Raw genomic sequence first — 17,083 nt, 5'->3', positions numbered from 1 at the left:
TGGAGGTATTGAATTCTTTTGCCTTCAATCAATGGTGGGCTTTACCCTGGCCTGAGGTCATTCCTCAGCTGGGCTGGTTCTTCTGCTCACACACCTGGGCCTGAGGCAGAAGTAGTTTGCATTTGTTTGTTAGGGGAAAAGTCTGAGTTGCAATGGGACTCAGACCAGAGGAACCCAGGGATGGTGTCCGCTGCTCCCTTGCTCCAGAATTCTCCCCACAGCCCTGTCCGGGACTCCAGGGGGACAGCTCCAACACCAGCACCTCTGCTCCCCTGCAGACTCATGCCTCCGTGGTCCAGCCCCACCTCTGATCCAGCAGGTCCGGATCTCTGGCCTTCTGACTCCCGGTTCCAATTCAGCTGCTAGTCTGGTTGATGGGGGCTGATCTTCCCTCTGGGCCCAGACTCACCCGCCTGAATTCAGCCACAGCTCCTGCTAGAGACAAATCCCGAGGTAGATGCTCTTTCTTCTGGCTTTTCTTTATGGTTTTTTTTTTTAGTTGGATTTCTTTTAAGAGGTTTGTTTCATGTGGTAGATGGGGAAGAGATCGGGAGGCTTTAGAACTGTGCCTGTCTTCTCTCCGCCATCTTGGCCAAAAGTCCCATATGCTCATATTAACAGGGGAAAAGGAAGGGTACCAAAAAGAGCAATCATTGGTCACATATCTATATTCAGCTCTCATTACCCAAGGTGAAAAGCTGGTGTGTTGATCAGGATGTATATGTATTATTAAATACCTAGATTTTATGCTTCCAACATTGTACTTCTCATTTATACAAATTTATTCTTCATCATGACACATGAATTTTTCATATGAATTATTTGACCAATGAGAATGAAAAAAGAATGATCTTAATGTGACATTTATTAAATCAATTCTATTTTTGTTCCAGATAACTCATTGTTAGAATGACTCCTTTCTGCCCAGCCTTACCAAAATGAATTCATAGACTTCTTTTTTATAATTATGAACCAGGGAAATGACTTTTAATCCTTGCATGGGTTATATATTTGATATTTTTGTCATATTAATGTTGGAATAGTACATTACCTCCATTATCTCATTTGATTCCATATCCCCTGTGAGCTAGATATGATCATTATTCTTTCCACTTTATGGATAAGGAAACTGAGGGAGGTTAACAGGGAAGGTTACCCCGAGGCCAACTGAACCTGTCTTCTTGAGTTGCTATATTTTCCAAAGTTAAATTCTTAGTGTGTCCTTGAGAGTAGAATAAGCCAGAAGACGGGTATGTGGTGTCATATGTGTTCCAGGCTAAGAGCTATGAAGGGTTAACACAGAAATAGTTATGTACTTTAACGAGCAAGATGTACTTCAGAGCTTAGATAAGGGAGTAGCTGCATGTCTGAGCTAACAAGATGTATTCCCGGGCTCAGATAAGAAAGCACATTCTGAGAAAATACCTTCTGCAGCGTTCTCAAAACATTCTGCACTCAGTTTCTCATAACACCGTTTGGTTCTCACACCATTCTGTATTCTATTTCTGAAAACATTGTTTGGTTCTCTAAACATTCACCTAAGACATACAAAAGGAAATGCATGTGAAAAAAATGCTTGCTAAAACACTTATGTAAGTGGTTACATAAATGAAAAGTTTAAAAGTATGTATCCTGTAATCAATAAATGAACCAGCCTATGCATCATATTGGTGTTGGCACTGAGTTCCCTCCTATTGGATTCAACATCTGGTGACCCCAACCTGATGTAAGTGAGTCGAATGGGGAGAAGACATCCCCGAACGAGTCGGTAGGGAAGTGCTACCGCTCCCTCGCTAGGTCACTCAAAGAAAAGAAGACTTGGCCAAGGCTGACCGGTGAGTCAGGAATTTGGGGATGGGAATGGCTGCATCAGCCACGGAGCACACCGTGCTCAATACCTTAGAGGATTTATCAAAAAAATATGACCTGCCTGTTAAGAGGCCAGAAATTTCCTGGGTATTACACTGGGGAAGAGATAAGGGCATAATTACTAAGACTGACGAACTCTTCTCCTTGGAAAAATGGGATGAGCTGGGAAAAAGCTTATGGGAAGTACAAACTAAGAACAAGAAAGCCCAGAGACTGGCAGAACCATATGGCACGCTTTGTAAAATTATGCAAAGAGTCCATGGGGAAGTTCAGGTCACGGCTGCCATGTCATCGGTCTTTGAGGGATATAAGAAACCCATAAATGATCCCCCTGATCCCCATGGTCATGATAAAGGACCTGATCCCCCCTGTGATGACGATGGATCTTTGTGGGCCTGTCCTACTGTGACTGATGCTGAGAGAATAGCTCTTGGAGGCAGTTCGGATGATATGCCTCCAATGCTAGGAAAAGACTTACTTAACCCTCTCCTGCTTCCTCCCCCTTTTGGGGGAGAGACTCTTTGTGCAGCACCCAGTGCTCCTGCTTTAGATACACCTATGGAAATAGATCCAGCCTCCAGTTCCCTTGCCCTCTGATGAGGAGGAGGTGACTAATACAAACCCTTATGCTGAAATATTGGAAGAATTGTGCCGTATTGATGAGCCCTCCTCCAAAAAAGAAAGGAGGGAGGCATATGATAAGGCTATTAAGGCAGTTAAAAACGGACTTGCAGCACTGGAGGGAAAGCAAAAGGCTGCACAAAGTGCAGAGGGAGATGTGTCTAATAGACCAGTAGAATACAAGTCTGTTACAGATGTTGAACAGGATCCCCAGATCCTGAATGATAAGAGGCTAGCCTGGGATGGTATCAGGCAAGGAATCATTTCTATGGAAGAGGCAAAGAATTGGCTGGAGTCAAAATATGGTATTTTTGGAAGGTGGACCACAGAAGAAAAAAGAATAATGGGAATAGCTTCAGAGGCTGAGAGTAAAGGCTTAGACTATTGCAGAAAGGAAGATTTAAGACACACAAAAGACAAGATGAAAGGATGGTTTCCAGAGAAAAAGGAACCACCCCCTCAAGGGGATCCCTCTTATGACTTTTCTAAACAGTGGCGTGCTGTGTTAGAAAATGCCACCTTAATGGGGGATCTATCCATTGCCCCGGTGTCTTATCCAGTAATAGTGAGGAATGGCAATCAGAGGCAATGGGAACTGCTGGACTGGAAGCTTGTGGCTGGTATACAGAAATCTGTACTGTAGTATGTATCAAAAAAGAAGCTTGTACAGAACCAGGTTTCTGCCCTCCTCACTCACTCACAATTTGTGCTGACGGATACTAAAACCTTGATGGAGCTCATTTTAACACCCACAGAATATATGCTATTTCTTGCAAAGTGGCAAGAACGTTTGGAAATGAAACAAGTTGAAAATTTGCAATTGCCAAATGGGGACCCCCTGCAGCTAGCTACTATTGATATGCTTACTGGACGGGGCCCTTTGCTGACCCCCAAACACCGGCTGGTCTGCATGAAAGAATTTTGCAGCAATCACAGAAATGTGCTCTGGCCGCTTTTCAAGCACTCCCACAATTAGGCTCCCCCTCTTTGCCATATACAAAAGTACTTCAAAAGCCAGATGAACTGTTCATGCAGTTCGTAGACTGGCTAAAGGAAGCTGTTGATCTTGCCCCTAACATTCCCCCTGAAATGAAAGCTTTGATGATTAAGGAACTTTCATTGCAAAATGCCAATACAAACTGTAAAATACTTATTGCTCTCCTCTGCAACTTTAGTGCAGATGATAGAAGCCTGTTCTGGGGAGAGACTTCTCTGGGAAGAGGAGAAAGCGAACGTACATGGTGCTGCTCTCTCCCGGCTTTACAGCAGCAGAGGGGGAATGGACAGAATGACGGAGTTTGCTATAACTGCAATCAAAAAAGGACATCTGGGAAGGAACTGCCCTAAAAGGCGAGGGGGACCCCCGAGAAATGGTGACGGTCCAGGACTGTTTGCTGGCACATGCAACAAGTGTGAAAAGATTGGACACAAAGGGTCTATGTGCCGTTCAAAGTTCCACAAGGATGGCAGCCCCCTCAATCAGGAGGGAAATGGCCATCCTCGCGGACCTGTGGGTGTGGGCAACAAATACCCACTGGCACTGGCTGCCTCAAGGACCTCCGCTCAGCCACAAGAGGATCAGCTGGAATCGACCTGGCAGTGACCGAGGACGTCATCATAAACTCCTCAGAGCTACAGTTCATACCTATGGGGGTGAGAGGTCCCTTAGGTAATGGACTTGCAGCATTGTTGATAGGGAGATCTTCTGCATCAAAAATGGGAATTTTTGTGCTACCTGGTTACATTGATGCTGATTATACTGGGGAAATCTTGATAATGCTACATGTCTTTGCTCCCCCTGTCTCCATCAAGGTGGGGACTAAGATTGCTCAATTGATTCCTTTTGTTCCCTGCGTACCATCCCCCGGGGGAGGCAAGAGAACTGGCGATTTTGGCTCCACTACACTGCTTACTGTGGCTTTTGCAGAAAAAATGACCGTTGCCCAACCTACCCGGCAAGTAGACTTTGTAGGAAGGATGGCACCTCAATAACATCCAGGGCTTTGTTAGACTCCGGGTCTGATGCTACTATCATACCTGATCATACATGGCCACCTCATTGGCCCACCCACCAGGTAGCTGCGGTGCAAGGGATAGGGGGGAACGACATCCCCACAAACCACCTGCCAGTCTATAGATTTGATCGAGGTGCACGATGGGGAAGGGCATGTTGCTCTTGTTTGCCCGTGTGTGTTGTCAACCTCTCTCTGCTTACTGGGGAGGGACACCCTGGCACAGTAGGGTGCATATCTTGCCACGGCACCCCCTTTCCCCTAGCGGCCTCTGCTATCTCCGGCTCCCGGCCCACATTGAAATTGACTTGGAAAACTCAGATTCCCGTATGGGTCGAGCAGTGGCCGCTTCCCCAAGAGAAGCTGGAAGCTTTACAACAATTGGTTCAGGAACAAGTGGGAGCGGGGCACATACGCCCCTCTACCATCCCTTGGAACACCCCGGTGTTCTGCATCCATAAAAAATCTGGTAAATGGAGACTCTTACAAGATTTTAGAGCAGTGAAAAATGTGATGGAGCCCATGGGGGCATTACAACCGGGCATACCCAACCCATCCATGCTGCCACGAAATTGGGTATTAACTGTGATTGACTTGAAAGACTGCTTTTTCACAATTCCCTTAGCCGAAGAAGATTGCAAATACTTTGCCTTTTCTATTCCCACCATAAATCCTCGGGCACCTATGCAACGATACGAGTGGGTTGTGCTCCCACAAGGAATGAAAAATTCCCCTACAATCTGTCAATGGTTCGTGGATCTTGCGTTAAAAGAATGGAAACGGACATACCTGGAGGCCATAGTTTATCATTACATGGATGATATCCTGATCTGCACCCTGCAACCCCTGCCTCCGGTCACTTTTCCAGATCTTGAAAAAACCCTGTCATCTTATGGGCTCATCATTGCCCCAGAAAAAATTCAGAATGCTCCCCCATGGAACTATTTAGGACTGCAAATAATGGCAGAGCGAATTTATCCCCAGAAAGTCTCTATTAGAAGAAATGTTAAGACTGTAAATGATTTGCAACGTCTCTTGGGCGACATCCAGTGGTTAAGAACGTTTGCTGGCCTAACCACTGAAATGTTACAGCCTTTGTATACCTTACTCCAGGGTGAAAAGACCGTCACAGAACCATGTGAGTTGTCCCTGGAAGCTAAAGAAGCCTTGGACAAAATAGAGGAGAAAATCTCCTCGGCTTTCCTTGATCGCTTTGATGAACATTGTCCTATCCATCTGTATGTTTATCATAAAATAGATGCCTTGGCTATAATAATTGGGCAGCAAAAAGAAGGGTCACTCGCTATTTTGGAGTGGGTTTTTCCCACTACCCTGCGCCGGACCACAACACCTTTGTTTGATTTTCTGGGACTTTTGATCTTGAAATCCCGCCACCGTGTGCGTGTTCTGGTGGCAATGGACCCTGTTGTATTACATTTGCATATCGAAAACATGCACGAAGAGTTTCTACAGGAGATTATGCTGCAGCATCCCATCTTGGCCACGGCCGTGCATGACCTGCCCATTTCTCCTCATTTCCCTGCTAACCCTATTTTCTCCACTGCTCTGCCTCTCCAATATAGAAAGCTGTTTCAGGACCATCCAATTACGGATGCCCTGGCTGTATTTACTGATGCTAGTCATAAGACTCAAACTTATGGGTACGCTTACAAGGGAGGGGAGGATTGGGTGATTCAGACTTATACGGGAAATGGGTCCGCCCAGCTTTTGAAACTGCTGGCTGTGGTACAAGTATTTGAAACATTCTCCACTCAGCCGTTGAATGCAGTCTGTGATTCCTCCTATGTTGTTGGCATCCTAACCCACTTACCTTATGCTCTCCTCAAAGAACAGATACGGTCTTCTGTCTCCCCAGCCCTCTTCAAATTCCAAGGACTTTTGCACCTCAGAAACCACCCTTATTGGTGTACTCACATCTGGAGCCACATCTCCCTGCCGGGACCATTTACTGAAGGAAACAATGTCATTGATCATGCTGTAGGCCACCCTATGAGGGCTGTAGCCGCTGTACAGACTTTACATCAGCAGGCTCTTGCCTCATGTTCCTTTTTTCATCAATCAGCCAAAGCTTTAACACAGACCTTCAAACCTGCCCCTGGCACAGACGAGAATGATTGTTGCCTCTTGCCCTGACTGCAGTAAAACAACCCCTCTGCAAAAGGACGGAACCAATCCCTGAGGATTGGAGCCCCGCCAGATATGGCAGACCTATGTCACTGATTTCCACCTTTTGGGAAACTGAGGCAAATACATGTGACAATTGACACTTGCTCAAAAGCGATATGGGTCACAACTGCACCCTCTACTAACTCTAAACACTCTATCCGACACTGGCTGCAAGCTTTTGCAGCCCTGGGCATTCCCTAGCGTATCAAAACTGATAATGCCCCGGGCTGTACCTCCCAGAGAGTATCTCAATTGTTCCAGTTGTAGGGTATTGAGCACAAGTTAGGCACCCCTTATAATTCCACGGGACAGACATTAATTGAGAGGGCTCATCAGGATGTTAAGAAATACTTAGCCTTGTTTTTAAAAGAAAAGGGGGAGGCTGGGGGATCAGCGCAAAACATAGTGAGCAAAGTGATTTATGTTTTGACCTGGCTTAACCCTAGGCACTCTATCTCAGATAACAAGCCCCTTTACTTTCACTTTTCAAAGAATGCGGCACACTTTGCAGATGTTGACATTTCTGTCTCTGTCTTTGATCCTAAGACTGCCCAATGGGACAATTCCTATCGATTACTAACCTGGGGACAAGGGTATGCGTGTGTTGTTTCAGGTTCATCGAAACCACAGTGGGTTCCTGCAAAGTGGGTAAAACCTCACCTGAAAGATGATACTTCTTCTGCTGGCGCTTGCATCCTGCCCCGCCACGGCTCTTGTGACTCATCTGATTCCTAAGGATCTACAGCATCAAGAAAATATGTGGCTTGCACTGGCTAATGCTACAGGACAGCAACAAATGTGTATCTCCCTGAAATCAGCTGGTGATCCCTTCAAGACATGCTTCACAGGGATCCCCCTGGACCCAGAGAACATCAAACAGAGACTGAAAGGGTACTATGGACAGTTAAGGGGAACATGTAGGAGTTTTCAGCAGTATGGTTCTTGTGCATGTATGTGTGATAAGCCGCAAAATTATACCTGGCCATCCCTGAAAAATAGTTGTAGATTAAGAGCTATATTAAAGGCTTTAAATAACACAGAAACCACAGGAAATAAATCTCTTGTGGAGCGTTCCCCCTGGAATAAAAGAGAATATCACTCATCTCCCACATTGTAGTCTTGTGAGCTCCCCACAACTTTATAATGCTACAGGAGCTTTTATATTTGGAGGTTTAGAGTATTTTAAAGAAAACATGCCTTGGGATTCCCCTAAGTGGGAATGATTCACTAATGTGTCAGGGCATTCTCATTATTGGAATTTATCAAAAACAGAATGGGGGCTCCTTGAAGTACGAATTGAGGGAACGAAGTCATTACCCTCTGGAGTATTCTTGATATGTGAAGACAAGGCATACAGCTCTATCCCATGGTGACCTATAGGAGGACCTTGTTATCTAGGCCTATTAGCACTAGTGTCCACACCATACCTTAATTTCTCCAGAAGCCCTAGGAAAACAAGGAACATTCCTCTGGCTTCCAACTGTAATAAAAATGTTAATTTTATATCAGTATCAGAAGCAATAGCCACATCCTTTTTCACACCAGGGGTAATGACATGTATTAATTATAATACCATGAAAATACTTTTGCATGTTGGGCAAAAGCTCAGGCTGACATTACGTCCATGGCTTTAATGGATATAATTATGGATGTACAGAGCATTCACAAGGCTACACTACAAAATAGAGCTGCAATAGATTTCTTGCTTTTATTACATAATCATGGTTGTGAGGAATTTGAAGGCATGTGTTGCTTTAATATTGCAGATAATAGTGCTTCAGTCTATGCTAAAATCAAAAAATTACAAGGAAATCTTGATAAAATAACTGTACACGAAGATTTCTTTAAGGATTGGTTAAAATCTTTAGGATTACCTGCTTGGCTTTTGGCAATTGTAAAACCTATAATTGTAATTTGCTTTATACTTGTTATATTCTTGTTGTTTGGACCATGCATCCTTTTGTGTTGTCAGAGATCTCTAGAAAACATGCTCTCCCAGGCCTTTAAACGAAAAGGGGTAGATGTGGTGTCATATGTGTTCCAGGCTAAGAGCTATGAAGGGTTAACACAGAAATAGTTATGTGCTTTAACGAGCAAGATGTACTTCAGAGCTTAGATGTCTGAGCTAACAAGATATATTCCCGGGCTCAGTTAAGAAAGCACATTCTGAGAAAATACCTTCTGCACTGTTCTCAAAGCATTCTACACTCGGTTTCTCGTAACACCGTTTTGTTCTCACACCATTCTGTGTTCTGTTTCTCAAAACATTGTTTGGTTCTCAAAACATTCACCTAAGACATACACAAGGAAATGCATGTGAAAAAATGATTGCTAAAATGCTTATGTAAGTGGTTACGTAAATGAAGAGTATGAAATTATGTATCCTGTAATCAATAAACGAACCAGCTTATGCATCATATTGGTGTCGGCACTGAGTTCCCTCCTATTGGATTCAACACAGGTATCAGTATCAGTCTGTACCAGATTTATAAGCTGTCTGTGCAGCTGATCTACTTTCAGGTAAGCTGAACACCTTCCCTCTATGATCCAATATTCCTTAGTCCTTCTTCTCTTAGTACTCTTTCCTCGTCCCTTGACATTTTAGAAGTGATAGCCTTCGATTATTAACATGAAACTTCTGTTTTTTAACTTATAAATATACAAACTTTTGCCTGGATTGTGAATTCCTTCACACTTGGTTCAATAACTCCCTTCTTGGGGATATTGTGAAATAAATTCTGTTCAGTTAGGGGTTGATCTGGATTATCATTGCAGTCCCTTTTACTTGTTAAAAACTTACTAAATTTTCTTCCTTATGGAAAACTGGGGTCTAATTCAGAGAGGAAATTCATATGACACAAAGAAAAGCAGGAGAACATAGTATACAGATACAAAGGAACAAAAACCAAAATTCAATCATTAACATCAACATTTACAAACTTGAAGTCCCTGAAATTTATTTTGTTCAATCGACACATTTCATCTTGGATAAAATGTCTAGTTCCTGGAACATCTTTCCTTGCAACAGTTTTGAAAATCTCTTGTCCTCACGATGACCATTTGAGTGGATTTTCTTTATTATTTAAAGTTACTTGAAAAAACTCCTTAGCCATTTTTGCTAACATCATTTATAAAACAGATCTCAATATAAATTTTAATGTCTCAAAGTTTCCTTCTTTAATAACTAGCTCACATAGTGAAAACTAGTTGGAGTCTTGTGGTTCTGATCTAATCAATAAGAGGAATAAAAGTATCTTTGTCAAGAAAACTCCAAATGAGGTCACAGAGACCCAAATGACTCAATAAGAGCAGTGGGTTCTTTCCAATAGAGAATTTGGTTCCTGCAATGTCCCAGAGTGAACCTAGTTTCTCACTCTGCTTCTGCTTTTGGTCTTCTCAATCATGGCCATGGGCCCACAGAGAACATGTTTTTAAAAGACATTTCTTTCTGAGCCTACTTGACTCATCTGAAAAGTGACTATTAAGCTAAAAAGCAATTTGGAATGGGAAGGAGGATGAGTTATCACAGAATGGGAGAAACAGGGTAGAAGTTTTCACATTATATAGACCATGATATTTGCTCTTCATATGACTTTCAAAGAGGCAGGAGTGCTGGTGTGACACTTTGCAGGCTGAGCTACAACATGGATTTGTCCATGAAGAAATGGGAGTCAAAGATAATGGATAGAAATTATATTGATCCACTTCCCATAGAAATGCCACCTGCTCCTAATGTGTGATCCTGGTGATCTATGGCTAAGATCTTTTTGCTAATATTTTATTCAAAATTTTGCATTAATGTTATTTAGGGTAGTTGGTCTATAATTTTATTTCTGTTGTGGCTCTTCCTTCTTTAGATATTAGCACCATGTTGGTGTCATGAAAAAAAAATTGTTAGGCCTCTTTTTTTGCCCTTTTCCCCAAATAGTTTATATAGTCCTAAAGTTAAATATGCTTTCAATATTTAGTCAAATTCATGTTTAACCCATCTAGCCTTGGGAATTTTTTCTTAGAGTTCATTGATGAAACTCCTACAACTCCTAGAAGCCTCTAGCTTAGCAAAATACAGAGAGCAAAATGAAGGAGGACTGCTGGTTCCCCTTAAGTCTTCCCAGAGTCTTTTCCTTTTTCCAAAGTACAGTTGGTCTCTTCCATTTTTCCTTTGGAAACTCAAAGTCAGAAGTATCCAAAGTAATTCAATGTTTGAACACTCTGGAATTTCATTATGGTAATCTGTACCTCTTATTTTCTTTCTTAAGTTTCTTTCTTTCTTAAAAATGGGGGTCTTTTAAGAATGCATTTTCCTGACTGATTAATCTGGTCCATTTGTATTTTTTGCAAATATGAATCCATTTAATCTAGATTATGAGAGTTATAGGCATATAATCGGGCAATTAGCTCTTATTGCTTTCATTTGCTCTTTGTGAGTGATGAATTCAGCCTTTGGGATTCTGATACTCTTATTTGGGTTTTCTTCCGTAAACCAATTCTTAGTTTTATTTATTAGATTGAAGATGTTCCTGTTTTCAGTTTTATGAATCCCTCATTTGATTTTCTGGATTTCCAATTTGGTATATATATTGGGGATTTTTGGTCCTTTTTCCATGTTTCTCATTGGTGTGCTGAATTCATTGATCTACTCTTTCTCTATTTTAAGGATACCACATTTATAGATACACATTTTCCCCATGAATACCGTTTTGGCTGCATCCCATAAATTTTGGTGTGTTATCTGATAATTGTCATTCTCTTCCATGAAATGAGTCATGTTTCCATGATATATTCTTTAAAGATTCCTTTTTCAGGATTAATGAACCAATTTCTTCTCAGCTTTAAATCTTTCTTGCCATGACACTTTATGAAATGTAATGGTTGGTTTGCTATGATCCAAAAAGGATGCACTTAATAGATCTTCCTTTCAGCATTTGATTGTGAGTTATTTTTGCATGTCCTAATGACTGAACAGTTGAGAAGGCTACTGAGAAGGCATATTCCTTTCTGTCCCCTTTCAATGGTCTCCAAAGGTCTATGATACCTAGCTTTTCTAACATTCTATTCACACCCTTAACATCATTCTTTGCTGAGCCAGGTCAGTTAGGCCTCATTTGCTGATTTGTTTTGGGCCGAGAGGCTTCCTGCAGCCTTACCTGGATACCATCTGCACTGGGCCATGCACCCCCTTTACCCAATTGTGTCAGACCTCCACTGGAGTCCTGTGAAGTTACCTTGTCCTGGAAACTTGTTTCACCCTGTTCTTTTGTGGGTTCTGTCACGTCAGAGTTCCTGTTGAGGCTTGAATTAAAATTGTTTCAATTAAAACTGCAGAGACCTCAGGCCACTTCCTGTCTTTTTGCCATTATCTCATGACATTTAATGGGAAGAACTACCTTAAAATGTTGGAAAGTAGGAAGGAACCAGACAATGTTTTATTTTTTCATATTGTAAAGATAATAACAACACTTTCCTGAATAATGGAGTAAGAATCTTTTCAATTTCTGAGAAGTGTAACAAGAATTAACTGAGATCCTATCTTTAAAGCTAGAAATACTAGCTACTGCTATTTTTGTCTTATAAATCTCTCCTTTTTCACATGCTACATCTTATTCATACAATGGCAGCTTATTTGTCCTCTTGCTAATCTTCAGACTTAGCAACACTTTCCAAATTCTACTCTGGTCTCAAAGAAAAGTCAAAGATCTCTGAATCTTCTTCAGAAGTTGAGGCTCTTTAACCTCTTGATGCTTCCCTTCAGCATTCTTTCCAGAAGTTTCATGAAGGATCAAGTTGTACAAGCCACATGTCCCAATCCATTGGTTATAGTGTCCTTTAATCCTAAATGGAATGCAATGATTAGAATCAAAGCTAAATCTTCCATTGATGCAGGTTGAGTTTTGGAATTCAAAACCTTCAAATATCCTTCCACTTTGTGACACCAACTACATGTTCTGGGCATTCCAAAGTGATTTTGATATATCCAGGAATGCGTTATTCTCTAATGTATTCCTTTAACAACCAAAAACTTCAAATGTTTCCTATATAATGAGGGCAACACAACAGTATTTGGTGCCAACCTTTCTAGGACAGCAGTCTCCATTCTCAATTTTCAGAATCATCTTTCACCAAGGTCTTTTATAAAGGAGGGTTTCATGTGTGAGTTAGGCCTGTTCCTTGACCTGTAACATGGGTGAGTCACTGGGTGACTGTCCCAAAGGGTCTCTAGCCTTTTTGACCCCCATCATTCTCCAAGGGATACTTTCATTCTTCCCAAGAGAAGATGCAGAAAATTGGGACCAGTAATCATTTCTCTCCTCCTCAGTGAGACAAGATATGGATGAAGAATTCGATCTCTGTTCTCTTAAATGCTATTAGTGTAGGGCATATGAACTAGTTCATTCTTACTACTGGTATTTTTTTCATTATTGGGAGGAAGGGGGATGCCAAAGCACCTAATACAAATTCCACTATGTGCACACAGTTTGAATAGCAAGAGAGTCTAAGCCAGAGACAGTTCTTGAGCTCACTCAAGGGAGACTTCTAGAACTCTATAATGTAGCAAAATTAAAGAGCAGTGATGGAGGTTGCTGGTTTCTCTAATGGCTTCTCAGAGTCTTCCTTCAGCCAGCTGAGATAGAGTTCACCTCTTCCATCTTTCTTCTTGAAACTAATTCAGAAATTCTCAGAATACTCTAAAGTTGGAATTCTTGTTGTTTACTAAAGATTTTGGGACCTCTGTGACTCTAGACAACTTTTCCTTACCACTCACTGAGAGCAGAGTATTCATTGCTACAACGAGGAGCCCCATACCAATGGGTTCAGGGTCTAAGGTCATGTTTCTATGAATCTTGTGAGGGGGGAGAAACCTATTAGGAATGACTGATGAGTCCATCGCTATGACTTGTGAGAACTAGGGTAACCTTCTTTTAATCCCTTTCTTTAATCACAGTTGATACTTTAGACCATAAGTTTTAAACCATTCAAGTTTCTTTCTCTTTCTGGGTGCATTGACCTATTGATAGCCATCTTTAACATAGTGATAGGTGAAGAAATATCTTCTATTCTGGTCTTGCCCTGGATTCGTTTTTTTTAAAAAATCCATGCCTGAGGCAGAACCTGCAAGATCATTTCTTCATTAGATTTCTAGTAGCAAGAAAAGATATTAGTTGAAGTTGAATATTTGCCTTGTGAGACATTTCTTGACATGTTATTCACATGAACAACAATTTTACATAATCTATCAGTTTATGTCAATTCAATGTGAATTTGGGGTCTGTGACAATTCATGTAGATAGATCCTTTCATGCCAGGACAGCTCAATAGGGTACAGGAAGCTGGTAAATCCTGTCAAATCTTTTGTCCTTAGAGATTGAAACTTTTGCTCCTGGACTGAATAAATTGTTGTATCCCTGAGATAGAAACTAGGATGGAAGTTTCCTTCTTCATCAATTTTTTCCCAGACATAATCAGAGCCCATACTAATCATGTCCGACCCACAGGTAGACAATACTCCTTATATTTAAACAGAGGCTGTGTTCTCTTGTAACCTTATTAATATTCTATTTAATTGCTGATCTCTTGGTATCACCAACAATTTCAATGAACTAGAAAACTTTGGGTAACAAAATAAAAGATACTGTTATGGTTTCTACAGTTAGACAATCATAAGGTATGGAAGGTGGGGAAAGAATCAACTTTGGGTCTATTTCCTTCAGACTGGATTCTCATTTCTGTGATGTCCATAGAATCAAGGACTCTTCTTGGCACTCCTTTCCCTATTATAGCCTAGTCTTTCCTTTGCTCTATGCTTGCTCCAACATCTAGAACCTAGTCTTCCCGTTTTTCTCAGATTTTCAGACGACTTTTCCATTTGTATCAAAATAGTCTAGAGTGCGAGACAAGTCTCTTGCATCATCAAAAAAAATATATTGAATAATGCTGAAATCTGTTCATGCAAATGTGAATCTGTGAAACATAATTTAAAGTTTTATTGTTCTGGATCCAACTCCCATGGAAATATATAAAATAAAATAAAGTCTTGAGACAAGGTCTCAATAATCCTTGCCCTGAGGCTAGGCTGCATGGTTCAATTAAGTTTCTGGGTTGCCTCTCATTTCTCATTATTTGTTAGAAAATTTAAAAAAATTCTCCTATTACCTGTCCCCATGGAAGAGAAAGTAACATTCAACTGTTCCAGCTTCCATGTTTTCTAATTATCTATCTAAGTTTCCACCCTGAAGGCCTTTGGGACTTCTACTAGAATTCCAATAGTCATAGCTTATATGTGAAGGAATTATCTCTTTAAAACAAAGAGAGCTCTCAGCTGGAAGAAGAGAAAGGCTCTTTTTGTCAAATGGAAAATTCTCCTGAAGTTCTATCGAGTCCAGATAAGAAGTTACTTCCCCTACATTTTTGTCCTTATTATCTATCTCATTATCCCAGAGCCACATGAGCCCTTTGTGAGTTCAAAGCTTTTCCTCCAAATTTGGTTCACCAATGAAAAGCCATTGGTTCCTTTTCAAATATTGAATCATCCAAAAAACCCTAGCTTTTTCTGGAAGCCCAGTTATACATGCTGTCACTAGGAGTCAGTAAAGCAAATGGGATATTTGGATAGCCCACCTAGAGGAAATGGTGATATGAATATGCAAGTGTTTGAGATTTGGTGCTTGGGAGAAAGGGTATGATTCTGTGTATGCTCATGTATACACATGAGCGTGTGATATGAACTTAGGGAATTCTGAAGGCAATTGGCCACCAGCTAACAATTCATCATTCCTCCTTCAGTATCCTCACAGGTGAACTAGGGGTCTTCATTTCATTCACCATGAAAGATTTTGGAATGATCTTTTATTTCTTCTTCCATGGTATTTCCATCTATGCCTACTTAACACTCCAAGAGCATGCACCTATATAACAGAGTAGTGGGGATTTTATTTTCTCAAATTGGAATTGCTTTCTCTGCTGTTATGGCTTCCCTTTGTTCAGCAGCCACAGGTCAAGACCAGTGGAACCCATGATGGACCAACTTATGTTGTCTAATGCCATAGTGCTCCTCTCCCAGGGATGCCCACTGGCACTCTTCCATTTAGAGAAAGGATATTTCCTGGGAAATGCAGGTTGTAAAATGGTATTTTACCTTCATTGTGTTACCTGAAGACATTCCATCTCTACCACCTGCCTCCTGAGTGCTTTCCAGGTGGTCACCATCAGTCCCTGCCATTGTAGCTTGGCGAAATTCAAAGTCATATTTCCAAAGTTCATTAGACCATCATGATTCCTCTGCTGGATATTCAACATGCTCATAGAAATGAGGGTTCCATACATAGAAAAGAATCGAGGAGTGTCAACAGCAGCCATAGAGGTGGAATGGATCTCTTTTATTGCTAGAGGGAAAGGGCACTTAAAGTGCTTGCCATCTTCCCTTCCCTTTGAGATATGTTGTTAGTAGGATGCATGGTCTTCACCAGTAGCGACATGATATTTTCACTATACAGACATCATCAGAGAGTCCATCATATTCACAGCAGTTCTCTGACTCCAAGGACATTTCCAGAGACAGAAGCCAGTCAAACCATCCTGCTGCTGGTGAGCATCTTTGCCACTGCTTACTGTACCAGTTGTGGCTTCACACTGTACAAAGTGTATGTGATACATTCGGTGCCTGGGTAGCGGCTGTGAGTACACATTGCCCCTTTTTGTTGATTCATAGGGACCCTGAACCCTCCAAGTCCTGCTCTGCTCCCTGATAGAGGCCAAGTCTATAGTCTGTCTCCAAAGAACCATCAGGGCTTGTGAGTCATTCTGTAGTATCTGGGCAAGATTCCTTCGTGAAGATGCCTTGGAAAGACCTGACTGAGCTGTCCTTGTCCAAGTAGATAGGTCAAACCAGGATCTATGGTGGTAGGAGATGTCAACTTTTCTCAACCCTCACTATGTGGGACAGAGAACCCAAAGAAGGATTTGGGGCCACTAGGACTCCAGGTTTTTATTCACTTCTAGTATTGGCTCTTCCCTGCCTGATCCCAAAGTCTCTAGTCAGCATCATCAGATATTCCTTCTGCTCCAACACTCTGCATTTCACTTATCTCTTCTCCCTTTGTTCCTCACCTACTATCTCCCATCTTCACGCTTTTATACTGAAGAAAGACTCCTTACTTCCTACTACTTTCACATCAGCGAAATTCATCGGGTCTCTCACTTTTTAGATGAAATTTAGATATTGCCTGTATGGGAAGCCTTTAACAATCTTTCACTTTCTTAGACATTCTTCTTTCATAAACTGCCTTGGATTCAATTGCTTTGGGTTTACTTGTATTAATTTACATTGTATTTATGCTGCATGAATTTATGAAAGTCCTTTTTGTTTCCTCTTTACAATGGAAATTCCTTCAGTACAA

The 17,083-nt window shown here is 41.4% G+C and overlaps 1 pseudogene; it reads left to right on the top strand.

Annotated features, from left to right (window-relative positions):
* The first annotated feature begins 15,586 nt into the window (after positions 1 to 15,586).
* LOC141519327 (vomeronasal type-1 receptor 1-like) lies at positions 15,587 to 16,432 on the top strand (annotated as a pseudogene).
* Positions 16,433 to 17,083: the final 651 nt, after the last annotated feature.

This window comes from Macrotis lagotis, chromosome 3 (genome assembly GCF_037893015.1).
Source record: "Macrotis lagotis isolate mMagLag1 chromosome 3, bilby.v1.9.chrom.fasta, whole genome shotgun sequence".
Taxonomy (NCBI): Eukaryota; Metazoa; Chordata; class Mammalia; order Peramelemorphia; family Peramelidae; genus Macrotis; species Macrotis lagotis.
This window is presented reverse-complemented; position numbering and strand designations above follow the sequence as displayed.